Genomic DNA, 13,772 nt, shown 5'->3' on the forward strand with positions numbered 1-13,772 from the left:
TAAAATATAGGGTATTAAGTTTTACTCTACCATTAACTATTGGCAAATTTAATAAGTTTATGCACATACTCTACTGTATTTCAAATAGCTTAATGCCAACCATTTTCAAATTCTTTCATAATCTATTCTTTCTGTGTGCTCCCAAAGACTAGCTGAAAATAATGTTAATGATTCACTTCAGGGCTGTTTTGTTTGTTTATGTGTTTGTTTTTAATTTTTTTTCCACAAACTACTGTCCTAAAAATTCTAATGAAATGTAGAAAGTATGATATTCATTATAAAGGAGGTCCAAGAGTGCTAGGTTAAGTTTGATCCCTGCTTTCAGGCACTTACATTATAAGAGAAAGAATATATCAACCATTGGCAGTAAGTCAACTTAACTAAGGGTAGTTCCTCCTCCATATGACAGTATTTGGTGTACAGTAAATGTTTGCTGAATGGATGCAATTGGGTTTGAGGCCCCTTCTTCCCTTTGCAACTTCATTCCCCTGACTTGATCTTACACTATTCAGGTCACTGAGCTTTATTATTGGCTCAGGATTTTTAAATCTCTTCCAGATGATCCGCTTGCCACACTAAAAGCCACTTCAGCAAGCCTGCTGTGTCATCTACTGGATATTACAGACAGAGAGGAAGGATGTTTTTCCCCTAGAATTCACATTCTGACAGAGGTGTCAGAAAAATGAGAAAGGAAGAGAAAAAGAAAAAAAAATAGATATTGAGATTAGTGCCATGGTAGAGGAATAGTCAAAGTTTGTGGGACTACTATAGACGAGGGAGCTTCACGCCCTGTGTTGATACCGAACCGTACGTTTTTCCTATGCTCTGTGGTATATATTGTGTCTATAGGGAAGCCTGGGACGACTCTGATAACATAACCAGACAGATCCTACCACGCTCCATACTAGTGGCAGCTGGTGCAAAGAATCTTAGGTCTGGCCACGTCAAAAGCCCTACACATGATTATCGGAGTCCTATGCTAGTGTCTCATCCTCATTTCTAACCTCTTGGCTTGTTTTGTTTCTTTTCCTGGATTTATACTTGCCACCTTGTTCCTAAAGAAAAATTTGACTTAGTAATTTGATCCTTGGTACATTTTTAAATATAGATCATTGTTGACCTTCTGTTTCTCTTTGTTTCGGACCATTCCAGATCCTCCCTACAAAGATTGTGCTAGACTCCCAAGTACAAGTCTGGCTTTAACTCATTAGACTTATTCTCCTAGTGCACTCTTATGTCCAAACTGAAAAATATATGGAACAGTACTTAATCATATTTTGATAGTATTTAAACAGGATGAGATGCAAGTCAGATGAGATGTGATGAGTAGATACAAGTGAAAGGCATATATTTCAAAACTGTACATGTTGCTCAAGAAGAGGGTGTGTGTGTGTCTGTGTGTGTGTGTGTGTGTGTGTCGATCAAAAAGGTAGGGTGTGGGTGATACATCCACACACACAGAAGGGACATGGGCTGCCAAGGATCAAAGAATAAGCCCTCTGCTTAGTCTGACAGCCTGGAACTCAGGGTCAGACACGAAGCTCGTGGATTAATTGAGCAGAAAGATTAAACATTTGCAACAAGCTGTGAAGCTTGAACTCTCTTTAACTACCTGTAACAAGTTCTCTTGCCTCATCTTCACCAGAACAGAATGAGGGAATTGAGCCATCGATAAGTTCAATCAAATCCTCCGAGTTCCCTTGGTGTGAAAGAGATTGCAGAAACATGATGTTGACAGGGCAGTGCTCTCAATAAAGATGTGCTTCCACAACACTGCTTCGGGGTGGAACGGGAAGGATGTAATAAAAGTGGAAATGACTTTTATTTTCAAAAAGGAAAAGATTATTTTCAGCAAAAGAGCGAATAACATTTGTAAATGAAGTTTCACTCATGTTAGAGCTCTCCAAATCGAACGTAAAATCTATGCTTCCTCAGAAAAAAATAATATGCAACTGCTCTTTCGTAACCCAAGTCTTTCCTAATAAATGTTCATTCCCAGAGTATACCATGCAAAATGAGACAAATTGATTTCCTCTCCAACATGTGCACTCCTATGCACAAGATTTTTGTGGGCTAAAACTCCCTCTCCTCAGCCTTAATGAATCAGCAAGGAGAGAACCTGAGTTCCCACAGTTGTGTGATAAATCCAGCACACACCTTGTATTCATGAAAACCAAATGGTTCTCTCTCCATGTCAGCACCATACGGCGATCTTCAACCCTTAAAGGAATTGTGAATTTTGAAAGAACCCCTGTGACAGGGTAACAACTTATAATTTAACAGACTAAAACGTATGTTAATCTCTTTACACTTAACTATTTGGCTGTTTAACAAAAAAGAAAGAGAAATAACTACTAATTTAACTTTTACCGTGGTAAATTCATGAGGAATGCATTTTCCAAATAACTAAGGCAAATCCTTTTAAAGCAGAAATGAACTAATTAATGTCTTATGTGCCAGGGCAGGTATTAGGCATGTTTATAATTATTATTTTATTTACAACCTTGCACACCGCCCTCTCCAGTAGATACTATCATGGGAACCTGACAAGACATTAAGGAATCTAGCTCCGAAAAGTTAAGCAACCTACATTTATGCAACCATTTAATACTAAGCCTTTGTAAGAAATATTATTTTAATGGTATTATTCAACAGTGCATATTACACTTTAATTTCAATAAAAGAGATAGTAAACATAATTTAACTTGTTTTCAATGACTTAACCCACCACTTCAAAGAACAGTTATTATGTTCTTTATAATATGCTAATGAATAAAGAGGAAAGAGGTATGTTAGAGGTAACTGCTCCTGCACAAAACCATTCCAGCTGCTTGCATTTTGAAACTCCAATACTTGGTTTTAATATATTTTCTCTTTCTTTCTCCTCTATCAGATCATTAGCTGTCACCTTGCTTTGCTTTCAAAATACTGGCCACTAGCAATAAAATCTATCTTGCCTGAAAATCTTATTTCTAATCTCCCGTATACTAGGAACTTAGGTAAATAAATGCATTGAATTATGTATCAGAAACAAGCTAAATAGATCCCGAGTAAGCAAGAAGCAAGAACATGAGGGTTGTGCATTGCTTTGCATACCCTGAGGTCTTTTTCTTTATTTCTTACTTTGTTAAGTTTTGCCAAATGTGATGTTAGGTTATACAGTTCATCTCAAAACATAACTTTCACTTGGTCTCTCTCTCTCTCTCTCTCTCTCTCTCTCTCTCTCTCTCTCTCTCTCTCTAGTTCTCTCACTCTCTTGTTTTTCCTTTATAATTTGCACATGCAAGTCAGTGAGCAACACAGCTTGCTTTGTCATTGAGTCCCAGTGTGGTAGGTTTTGTTCATCTTCCTAGGTGCCATACAACTAAAACTCAGAATGTGTGAATTCTATTGAATTTCCACTGTCCTTTCATCTCTGAACTTTAGTCAGAACATCTTCATAGTCAAACAAGGCAACTATATCTCCCACAACAAAATGATATGCCTACTGTCTATTATGTTTCTATGTAATCTAGGCATTTACATGTAACATCTCATTCAATTTGCACAATAAAATGTCAAGGTTGGCACCGTTATTACCATTTTAGAGGCAAGGAGGGTAGGCTCAAAGAGGTTCATTAAGTTGTTAAATTTTTTTATAGCTCATTGGGGCTGGAATTGGAATTCAAATGTAGAGATGTTGAACTTCAGTCTTATGTTTTTTTTCTCTTGTGCAAAACTACATACACATACACAGACATGTTAAGTACATAGATATGCATGATATAATAAAACATTATATGTATACATCCATAATGCATTTATAATATGTCTATGCCTGTGTATCGGAATAGATAGATTCATATATATGATTTTAGATGGATGGATGGGTGGATGGATGGATAGATAGATGATAGATAGATAGATGATACATGATAGGTAGATGATATATTGATAGATAGATAGATAGATAGATAGATAGATAGATAGATGATAGATAGATGATAGGTGATCATAGCCCTACATATAGTCCTGAGGACAAGCTGGAGATCAAACTTCTCTTGTAGTAGACTCAGTTTCTAGGATGGCAGAGTCTGTTGGGCATGTGTCTTGAAAGAACAATGAATCTCTGAAGCATGCCCACTATGAAAACATGAAGTCAGCTGGCTTGAAAAGCTGTTCTGGACTTCATCTTTGAAGAACAAATGACTGATGATGAGGTGAGAGACGAAGAGGAAGAGGAAGACAGTGCAAATCTGGACTTTGACTTTCTTGAAAGAAACTCTTTTAGGAGACGTCTCTCTCCCCGCTCCTTGTTCTCCCTTCCCCCTCGCAGCTCTCCCCACCACATCTTCTTCATTGCCTGACAATGTGTGTGTTAATCCAATGACCATTGTGGAGATATAGAAGAGGATAATGTGAAGAAAAACCTCGAGGCTTGCTATAACCTTACAGAAAAATGTGATTTCCCAACCAAAATCCCAAGATTTTTCTGAACACGTAGCCTCAGGTCGGCTATGTGCGGGAACAAATCAGATGCAAACCCCATGTCTCCTGAAGAGAAAGCACACGTGCTGACTATCAACCAGGTCAGGTCTCCTCTCTGCATCCCCACTGCTCCCACCTTGGTGGAGGCCCTCGCCATCCTTCCTCGGAACCGTTGTGCTCATGTCCAACCTGGTTTCCTCTTCTCTGGTCTTCTGCCTCCTTCAAACCACTCTCAACATGACTGGTTCCCTGACCGTTTTTGAATGTTCAACCTATCAGTTAAAAACAAAAACGGCATGTAACTCATATATGTTTGTTAATTTAAAACTAAATATGTACTATCGTATCTGTTATAAAATATTTGAAAGGTAGACATTTAAAAGGAATAAATACGAATACATATGAAAGGAAGTTCTAACTTTTTCTTCCCACAGCCCAGTGCACATGCCCCATTTTGAAGACCCTTCGTAGACATTCTCCCCAGCGATCTTTCTGGTGTGTTGAAAACCCTTTACTGGCAACTTATCGTCTTTGAAACAAAACCTGAGTCTTCAATATGCTCGGTGTGTCCTTTCATGATATGACGCTTAGCATCTGTCAGGCCTCATTTTAGGTGGGTTAGTCTCTCCTATACTTTAACTTGACATTTTCCTAATACACAATTATTTATGCTTTTTTTGAACAAATTCTGAAATTACATATATCTCTACATTTCAAACCATTGCCTATGCATTGAATGTTCTTCTTTCCTCTTCCTCATTAAAAAAGTAATTGCAATATTTAAATCTTAGATCATGAGTCACTTTCTACAGGAAGCCTTTCCTTAGCAGCCTCACTTCCTATTAACCTGACCCTTTATGCCATTGGTCAACAAAGTGAGGCAGGTATTCACTAAGTGAGCACACACATATGTGCATACACACACACACACACACACACACACACACACACACAAATATATATATATATATATATATATATATAATGTAGTACATCATTAACTTTTATCTGTTGATACACTCAACTTACATACTTTTATATAGAAGAATAACTGAATAATTTATGGATTTACAGGTACACTTTCTGCAGTTTTTATTTTTAAATCTTTGTAGCCCAGAAGCCAAAGCACTGTTTAGCAGAGTATATATTTAATATGTTATTGACTTAAATAAAGAAAGCATAATTTAATATTTCATGTCTCTTCATTGTTCTCTATCATATATTTATTGTGCCAAGTGCCTTAGTCCAGCAAATTGCATGTCTTTGGTGAGTTTTTTTGAAGTTGAATATCAATATAAGGCTTTTTTCCCCCTTAGAATCACTAGAGGATTGGAAATACACACAAATTAAGGATACATCTAAGTTATCATGGAGTGACTTAAACACTGGGGTAAATAGGACCTAATCTTCTAAAATATAATTTACATTTTCTGTGTTTTTTGTTTTTTACCCTTCCATATTTGTGTGTCCTTGTTAAAGGATCAGATAAACGTCAGGAATGCATTTATACCAAAGAACTCATCTGGCTTGCTGAAAATGAAAATTCAAGAGCATCTTTCTCCAGAATTTTAATGTGGTTTAAAAAACATCAATATAATAATACAAGCTACAACTGCCTTAGGAACTGAGTTTTTTAAAATTTCTCATCTCTCACATATTTCCCATTCTCAAATTTACTAGTGGAGGAAGGGCTTGTGGTTTGAATTTTACCCCTAAGGATTATAATGGAGCACTTGAAATTTTGTCAAAATGGGTCCTTAACATTTCAGGAAACAAAATGAAACACTGTTTTTATTCTTGTTCATTCTAGAGAAAATACACTGTAGTATAATGAAATTTAGAATTTGGGTAGCAGGTATCCCTCAACAATTATCCTCTTTTTATTTCTTTGACTTTGGATTTAAGTATTTCATTTGCCTTGCATTTCACATTATTAAAGACATCCTATCTCAAGTGAGGAATAAAATGAGCAAATTAAAGAAATCCAGCACACTGGATTAATTGTTCCTTTTCAAAGAATTTATGCATACAAGTGAAGAACACAGGTCCTTTTAAAAATATATACCCACCTTCTTCCAGTGCTGTAAGAATAAATGTTTTGTAGTTTCAGTTTTCTTGATTTGAATGAACAAAATGCCCCTATTCTTAACACTAGTCACATGTTCACCTGCATGTAGATTTGTCAAATATATTATTTGAATTTTCAAATCATTGTTTTAAATCATGGATCTTCCTCTCCTGATTCTGGTATTTCCCCGTTCAGGAAAAAAAATACATATATAAAGCATTTATTTTTGGAATTATAGAAAATAATCAAATACATAGATGAAATATTAAAAGTTGATTGTATACTTATGAGGCCATAGTAATTAAAACAGCATTGTTTTGGCATAAAAACAGACACATAGATCAATGGAACAGAACAGAGAGCTAAGAAATAAATCTATGCTTATATGGTCATTAAATCTATGACAAAGGAAGCAAGAATTTGTGTTGGGGTAAAGATAGTCTATTCAATAAATGGCGCTGGGAAAACTGGACAGACACATGCAAAAACAAGGAAAATAAAATTGGACCACCTTTGTATGACATATATAAGAATAAACTCAAAATGCATTAAAGACTTAAATGTAAGACCTAAAACCATAAAACTCCTAGAAGAAAATATAGAAAATAAACTCCTAAATATTACCCTTAGTAATACTTTTACTGATGTATCATCTCAGACAAGGGAAACATAAGGAAAAAGAAACAAATGGGACTAGCATCAAATATCTAACGAAAAAGTTTTTCTCACAGCAAAGGAAGCCATCAACAGGCAAAAAGACATTCTACTGAATGGGAGAAGATATTTGCCAATGATATATCTGATAAGGGGTTAAAATCTAAAATGTATAAAATGCTCATACAACTGAACACCAAAAAAACCTAAACAATACAATTAAAAACTGGGCAGAGGACCTGAATAGAAATTTCCCCAAAGAGGACATACAGATGGACAATAGACATATGAAAAGATGCTAAATGTCACCAATCATCGGAGAAACGCAAATAAAAACCACAGTGAGATAGCACCTCACCTCTGTCAGAATGGCTATCATCAATAAATCAACAAACAAATGTCGGCAAGGATGTGGAGAAAAGCGTCTGTTGGTGGGATTGCAAATCGGTGTAGCCACTATGGAAAACAGTGCGGAGCTTCCTCAAAAAATTAAAAATAGAACTACCTATGACCCAGAAATTCCACTTTTGGGTACTTAGCCAAAGAAATCCAAAACACTAATTTGAAGAAATATATGCACCCCTATGTTTACTGAAGCAATATTCACAATAGCCAAGATATGGAAACAACTGAAATGCCCTTCAATAGATGATTGGATAAAGAAATTGTGGTGCATTTATACAATGGAGTATTATTCTTCCATTAAAAAGAATGAAATCTTACCATTTGTAACAACATGGATGGACCTAGAGGACATTATGCATAGTAATATCTTCTATTACTATAAGTATAATAACATTATATATAGTATGCCAAGTAAAATAAGTCAGTCTGCGAAAGACATGTACCATATGATTTCACTTATATGTGGAATCTAAAAAAACAGAATTAACAAACAAACAAATCATAAATAGACTCATAGAGAATAAACTGATGGATGCCAGATGGGAGGGGGTTGAGGGGATGGGTGAGAAGGTGAAAGGGTTAGGAAGCACAAATTGGTAGTCACAAAATAGTCACAGAGATGTGAAGTGCAGCATGGGGAACATAGTCAATAATGTTATAAAACTGTGTATGGTATTGGATGAGGGGATCACTTCATAGGTTGTATGGATGCCTAGCCAGTGTGCTGTACAACTGAAACTGATGTAAAATAGTATCAAATGTCAACTAAAAAAAAAAAAGTTGATTGTAAAACAGTTTGGTTTGACCTTTTTCAGGGAATTAGTTAAATTACAAAGTCCACTAAATATATCGTTATATTGGAAATTTATATTACATTAGGTATTATGAGATTTGGAATATTAAGCACAGACATCTTGAAATTTACTTGAAGCTTGTATTTACTGAAATTTACCTTGAAGTTTTATTTACTAAAATTTCATCAGGACTCTAGATTAGAGTAACCAGATTTAGGGAAAAAAAAATCAGGACTCCTATTTAAATGTAAATGTCAGATAAACAACAAATGCTTTTTTAAAATAAGTATTTGAAAAATACTTATATTAAAATATGTATTGTTTGTCATAAATTCAAATTTAATTGAGTATTCTGTATTTTTTCTGGTAACCCTACTCTACAGAGTATATGAAAACGGACTAGACCCCAGGGTGGCATCCTCTATCATCTCCATACAATGATGACAGTAGCATCTAAATTTTGAAAGTAATGTGTTTCTGTTTTTGCCCTGGGTACCAGGCAGCTCAGAGTAACACTTTGCTATCAGTCACTTCACCATAACTGTCCCTTTCTGTATCAGTTGCTTGAAACTCTGAGGTAAATGTTGGGTCTATTTCAAGCAAAGTGTCAAATTACACATGCATTTTGAGCAATAATTTTAAACCTGTTTTTACTGCTTTTTCCTATCCTTATTTTGCATTTGCTCTAATTTACTCACTTTTTCTTTCCTCTTCTAGGAGAGAAAGGTAAAAAATAAGTGAAATAAATGTTTAATAAAATATAGATAAAGGCCTTCATTAATACATGTTTTCTTTTCTGTGGTCCTGACTTTACGCTTATATTTTATTAACCCAGTGAAAGCATGCCATTTCAAATTCTTTTGGGAATAAAGCAGGGTAAGTAAAGTATTTGCCTAAGTTTGTTAAATGTGGGTGCAATATTCAACATCAGGAGAAACAGGGAAATTAGGTGTACATAAAAGTTAGATATTAAGCAAAGAGTCTGAATGCATTTTAAAATAATGGGTCTTTAAACTTTCTGGGACAAATTATTGCTTGAATTTTGCTTCAGTCACTTTTGCTCTAGACCTTTAAGCTTCAGCAAAGACATTTAACTTGCCATTAAATTCATGGTAATTCCTCCCTTTATTCAGTTAGCATCCCTAAAACAAATATTTGAATTTCTAATATAGGCAAAGAAGTATGTTGGCGTATAAAAATAAAGTTACAAATCGAAAGAAACTTGCGAAGTGTATGTTTCAAATGGAAGGACATTATAACACATCATTTAAAATTAATAACTAGATAATAACTTTTAACTAGTTTAGATGTTTCTTTTCATATTTACCTCTGCATTTCTAAACAATATACTTACACTGCTCTTTCTTGGCTTAATCAATTTTGAAAATGATCTATTGATCTCCTATTAGTTTAGATAAGAAATTAGCTTTCTTACACTCAATATTCCAGTCCCAGCAATGACCCACCTCTCCATCCTTGCTATGAAGCTATATCATAACTTTTGGCTCAGACAGTATGCACCATTTGCATGATTATGCCTGTATAAATACTTCTACTGCTGACTCAAGTAGTAAACTATGATTGTACTTCCATTGTGGTTGATCATTCTAGGAAAACTACAAGAAGTTTTCCAGATTTGATGTGATTTAATGGAATTTCAACTTGGACTTGGCTTAATGAGCCAGCAAATAAGAAAGGCAAAGGATATGTTCATGATTAGGATACGAATAAGTGGAGGCAGATTCCATTGTCTCTATGGTGGAAGAGTACCCAAAGTTAAGTGGTCACTGCCTGACAACAGGGAGGTGCTTTCATAAATGAGAGGAGTCTGGATATGGCTTGCTACATTTCCACTCAATCTTTGTAGATTTCTGGGAAGTAACAATGACATTCTTTGCTTTACTTTTTTGATTAGTGTCCTATGTACCTATTTTCATTTTTTTTTTCACACACTCAACTAACTTGATAAATCCTAGCAAGTATTTTCTGATAATAAAATATTTCAGATACTGTATCAATTACGTTTGTTTTTTTTTCTCGAGTCTCCTTCTGTTCCAAGTTGTACTGAAGCTGTTCAGGCTACCGCAGTTTTCATCCTGGCATCCCCATTTGCTGCTCTCTCAAATATCCCTCTTTTGTGGACTCTATATCTTCATTTATTATTGTTTTCTTCCCTCCTTTTGCTAGAATATCTATTCTTAATGCTTGCTATGAGGAGCATTGAAAGTTATACATTTTCACTTTTTCCATGTCTAAATGTGCCATTAGTCTACTTAATTAGTCGTACTTGTTTAATCATTTGGTTAGATAAGGATTTTTAGGTTGAATGTCATTTTCCTTTAGACTTTTAAAGACATTATCCATTGTCTTATTGGTCCCAAAGTTGCTCCTAACTTGTTATGGTTTTTACATTGAGTGAAAAACATCTGTATGTAAATATTTCAGCACACTTAATCTTGAAAAAGTTTAACATCCAAATTTTATAGCCATCTATTTGGAAAAGATTGCAACATCCATGAAATTATGAAGTGACTGAAGTGTAAAGTTGAGAGCTAATTTTAGTAGGACTCTCACACATTCTAAGGGGATCTGATGAAAAAAGAAGAAAGAGAAGAGCAGTTGAAGAATGAGGTTATTGAGTGTCAAAAAGAAAAATTTGGGGAAAATTTCAAAAAAGAAGATGTGGTCATCAGTGTTACTAGGTAGGCATTTTATATATTTTCCCAGTAAAATATTATATAATAACAATGTTGACAGTGGCTAGGATAACACTATGATTTGAGGGTCAAGGTAAATCATCCCAAACACTCCTGGACCAGGTCTCTAAAGAGTTGGATTCTAGATTCTAAATTCCTCAATGCCCTTGAGCAGATCATCAATCTCTGATATTCTACTGCTTATTTTTAACCTGAGATGACTGGACTTCCTAACTTTAAATATCTCTTTGGCTTTTAATATCACATGGCATGTACTTTGTACACGCTGAAGCACATTCATGTGCAGGATCCCATTTGAGTCTTGCAAGTCCTATAAGGACAGACAGTAGGACACACATTTTCTGTCTTATATTATTCTCTTTCTTTTCTTCATTATTTTATAGATGACAAAGCAGAGAAAGTGAATTAAACTGATTGTTTTGAAACAGAGACAAATTTAGAACCCATGGGTCTCACCCAGATTGGTGAGTTCTTTCTACTATTTGGGTTCTTTCTACTATTTGACATAAAGTGTCTGATACTTTGTCAAGGTTGTTTTTAGCAAATGCATTAATGTTTCTGCCAAAATCTAAAACTGTATCCATTGATTCTCAAAGTATAGTTCATGGTTTTATGGGACCAGAAAGAACTTCTTAACGGATCATATGAGTAAAGTGATGTAAACTTTTAAGGCCTATCTTCTGGTTTTTTGATCAAATGATGAAAATGATTGACAGCGTGCTTAAGAGAAAGGCACAATTTGTCTCAAGCTGCTCATTTTTCAGTTGCTGTCCTTTCTTTTAATTATACATTACTGGTTTAACCTTAGAATTATCAGTTTAATTTGCTGTGGTTTTGGTTAACCCTGGAGAATACAATGATGCATACTCTTTTGCATCCAAAACTTTTTTGCCTATAATTTTTCAATAACTGAATGTTCAGATGTGTATACATTGTGGTTCAAATGTGAATCATATGTGTGGTTATTGCAGAAGCAGGTGGACATAGAAAGCATATTGCCCATTTGTTTTCTTTTTAGAGGCTATTGTGACCAATCATTTTCATCACTGAGTTGCATCCCACCACGTTCCATTTTGAATATGTTTTAGATAGGGCACAACATTAATCAAAATGTGGTGTTCTTTATGGGCCTAGGAATGTCAGTTGACCTTAGATTCGACTTGTAACTCAATGCAGATAAGTGTTGGGAAATATAACGTCTGTAAAAGTGAGTTGTTATGGTACTTTAGATGGAAGACCATCTTGTTTTCTCAGTTAAATTAAGCTAGTTGTACTGAAAACAATAAAAATCTAGTAAATGATTATTTTTTATATGCAAGCCATTCAAATATTATTTTTGAGGGGGACACTCATGTCTAGTGTAAGCTTATAAAATAAGCAACACATTATAGTAACAGACGTGGAATGGAATCTACTGCTCTGGGTAGCTCTCTTGGTCACTATATCCCAATGCTCATTACATTCAAATGTGAAACGTCAGCCACCAATCTCTGTCTATGTGTTAATAGTCAAATCTTTCTCTAGCTCAAAGCAGACAGTTCTATTTTTTTATAGGCTCAACTAACCAATTGTAATTTGTTAGATTTTTTTTTTTCAAATCTGACTTATTGGAAAATGGAAAAAATTGAACCCTTATATTGTGGCAATAATCCAGATTTTGGGGAGATAAGACAAAAAGCAAACAGTTTCTCTATGTAGCCCAAAAGGATCTAGGAATGTCTCTCTCTTACACTCAGATTCTTTATTATATGCTCCTTACACTATCTCTACTTCCAGAACAAAAATACCTAAAGCATAGTGACCATGTACAGTAGTTTTAATATAATCTTACTTTGTAGACTCACATACTGTATCATAAGAGTTTATGGATGAATGAGTTTTTCATTTTTCTATAACCAGACGTTTGGTGTACTCTATTTCAGTAACCAGATCGTGGGCTAGATGTTTCTGCCATTATCAGCTATCTCATCATGTTTAAGACATGGAAATGTTACGTAGTCTTGAACAGTATGTACACTAAAGAGTGTTCATGTGAACTGCTCACCATCATCCATGACATTGATTTCTAGATCAGAGAGATGCTCAGCCTGCCAATAAGCTTCAAATCTCATATACATCATCTTACATACTGAGCAAATAAGGAACCCATTCATTTTCTAAGAAGTCCGTAACTACAAGAATTTTTCATATCTTTTACTGGTTTCACCTGAAATGTAAAAGGCCTTTTTATTTAACATGTTTTGGTTTTGTTGTTTTAGTTTATCAGGATGTTTGTTTGGAGCTCAAGAACCCTATTACCTCATTTCTCTGTTTAGCTCCAAGAAAGGTGGTGGGTAACTATACGTCCAAGCTCTTTGGCTTCCTGAGAAAGTCCAACTCTTACACAGAGTGAAAGTGGCCATGCTATAAATAAATAAACTGTATAAATTGTGGGATTATGTCTTTTGAACATTTCCTGGCTTTATTTAAACACACCCCATGTCTTTATTAAAAATAATTAGTAGGGGGACTGGCTGAGTGGTGCATTGGTTAACAGCTGGCTTGGGATGCCAGAGGGCCCCGGTTTGGATCCCACATATGAGGTCCAGTGACACTGCCCTCTACAGCTAAGATGCTGAACAACAGCTCAACCTGGAGCTGGGCTGCCATGAGTCTCAGGCCACGGAG

The sequence above is a fragment of the Hipposideros armiger genome, unplaced genomic scaffold (genome assembly GCF_001890085.2).
Source record: "Hipposideros armiger isolate ML-2016 unplaced genomic scaffold, ASM189008v1 scaffold_805, whole genome shotgun sequence".
Lineage (NCBI taxonomy): Eukaryota > Metazoa > Chordata > Mammalia > Chiroptera > Hipposideridae > Hipposideros > Hipposideros armiger.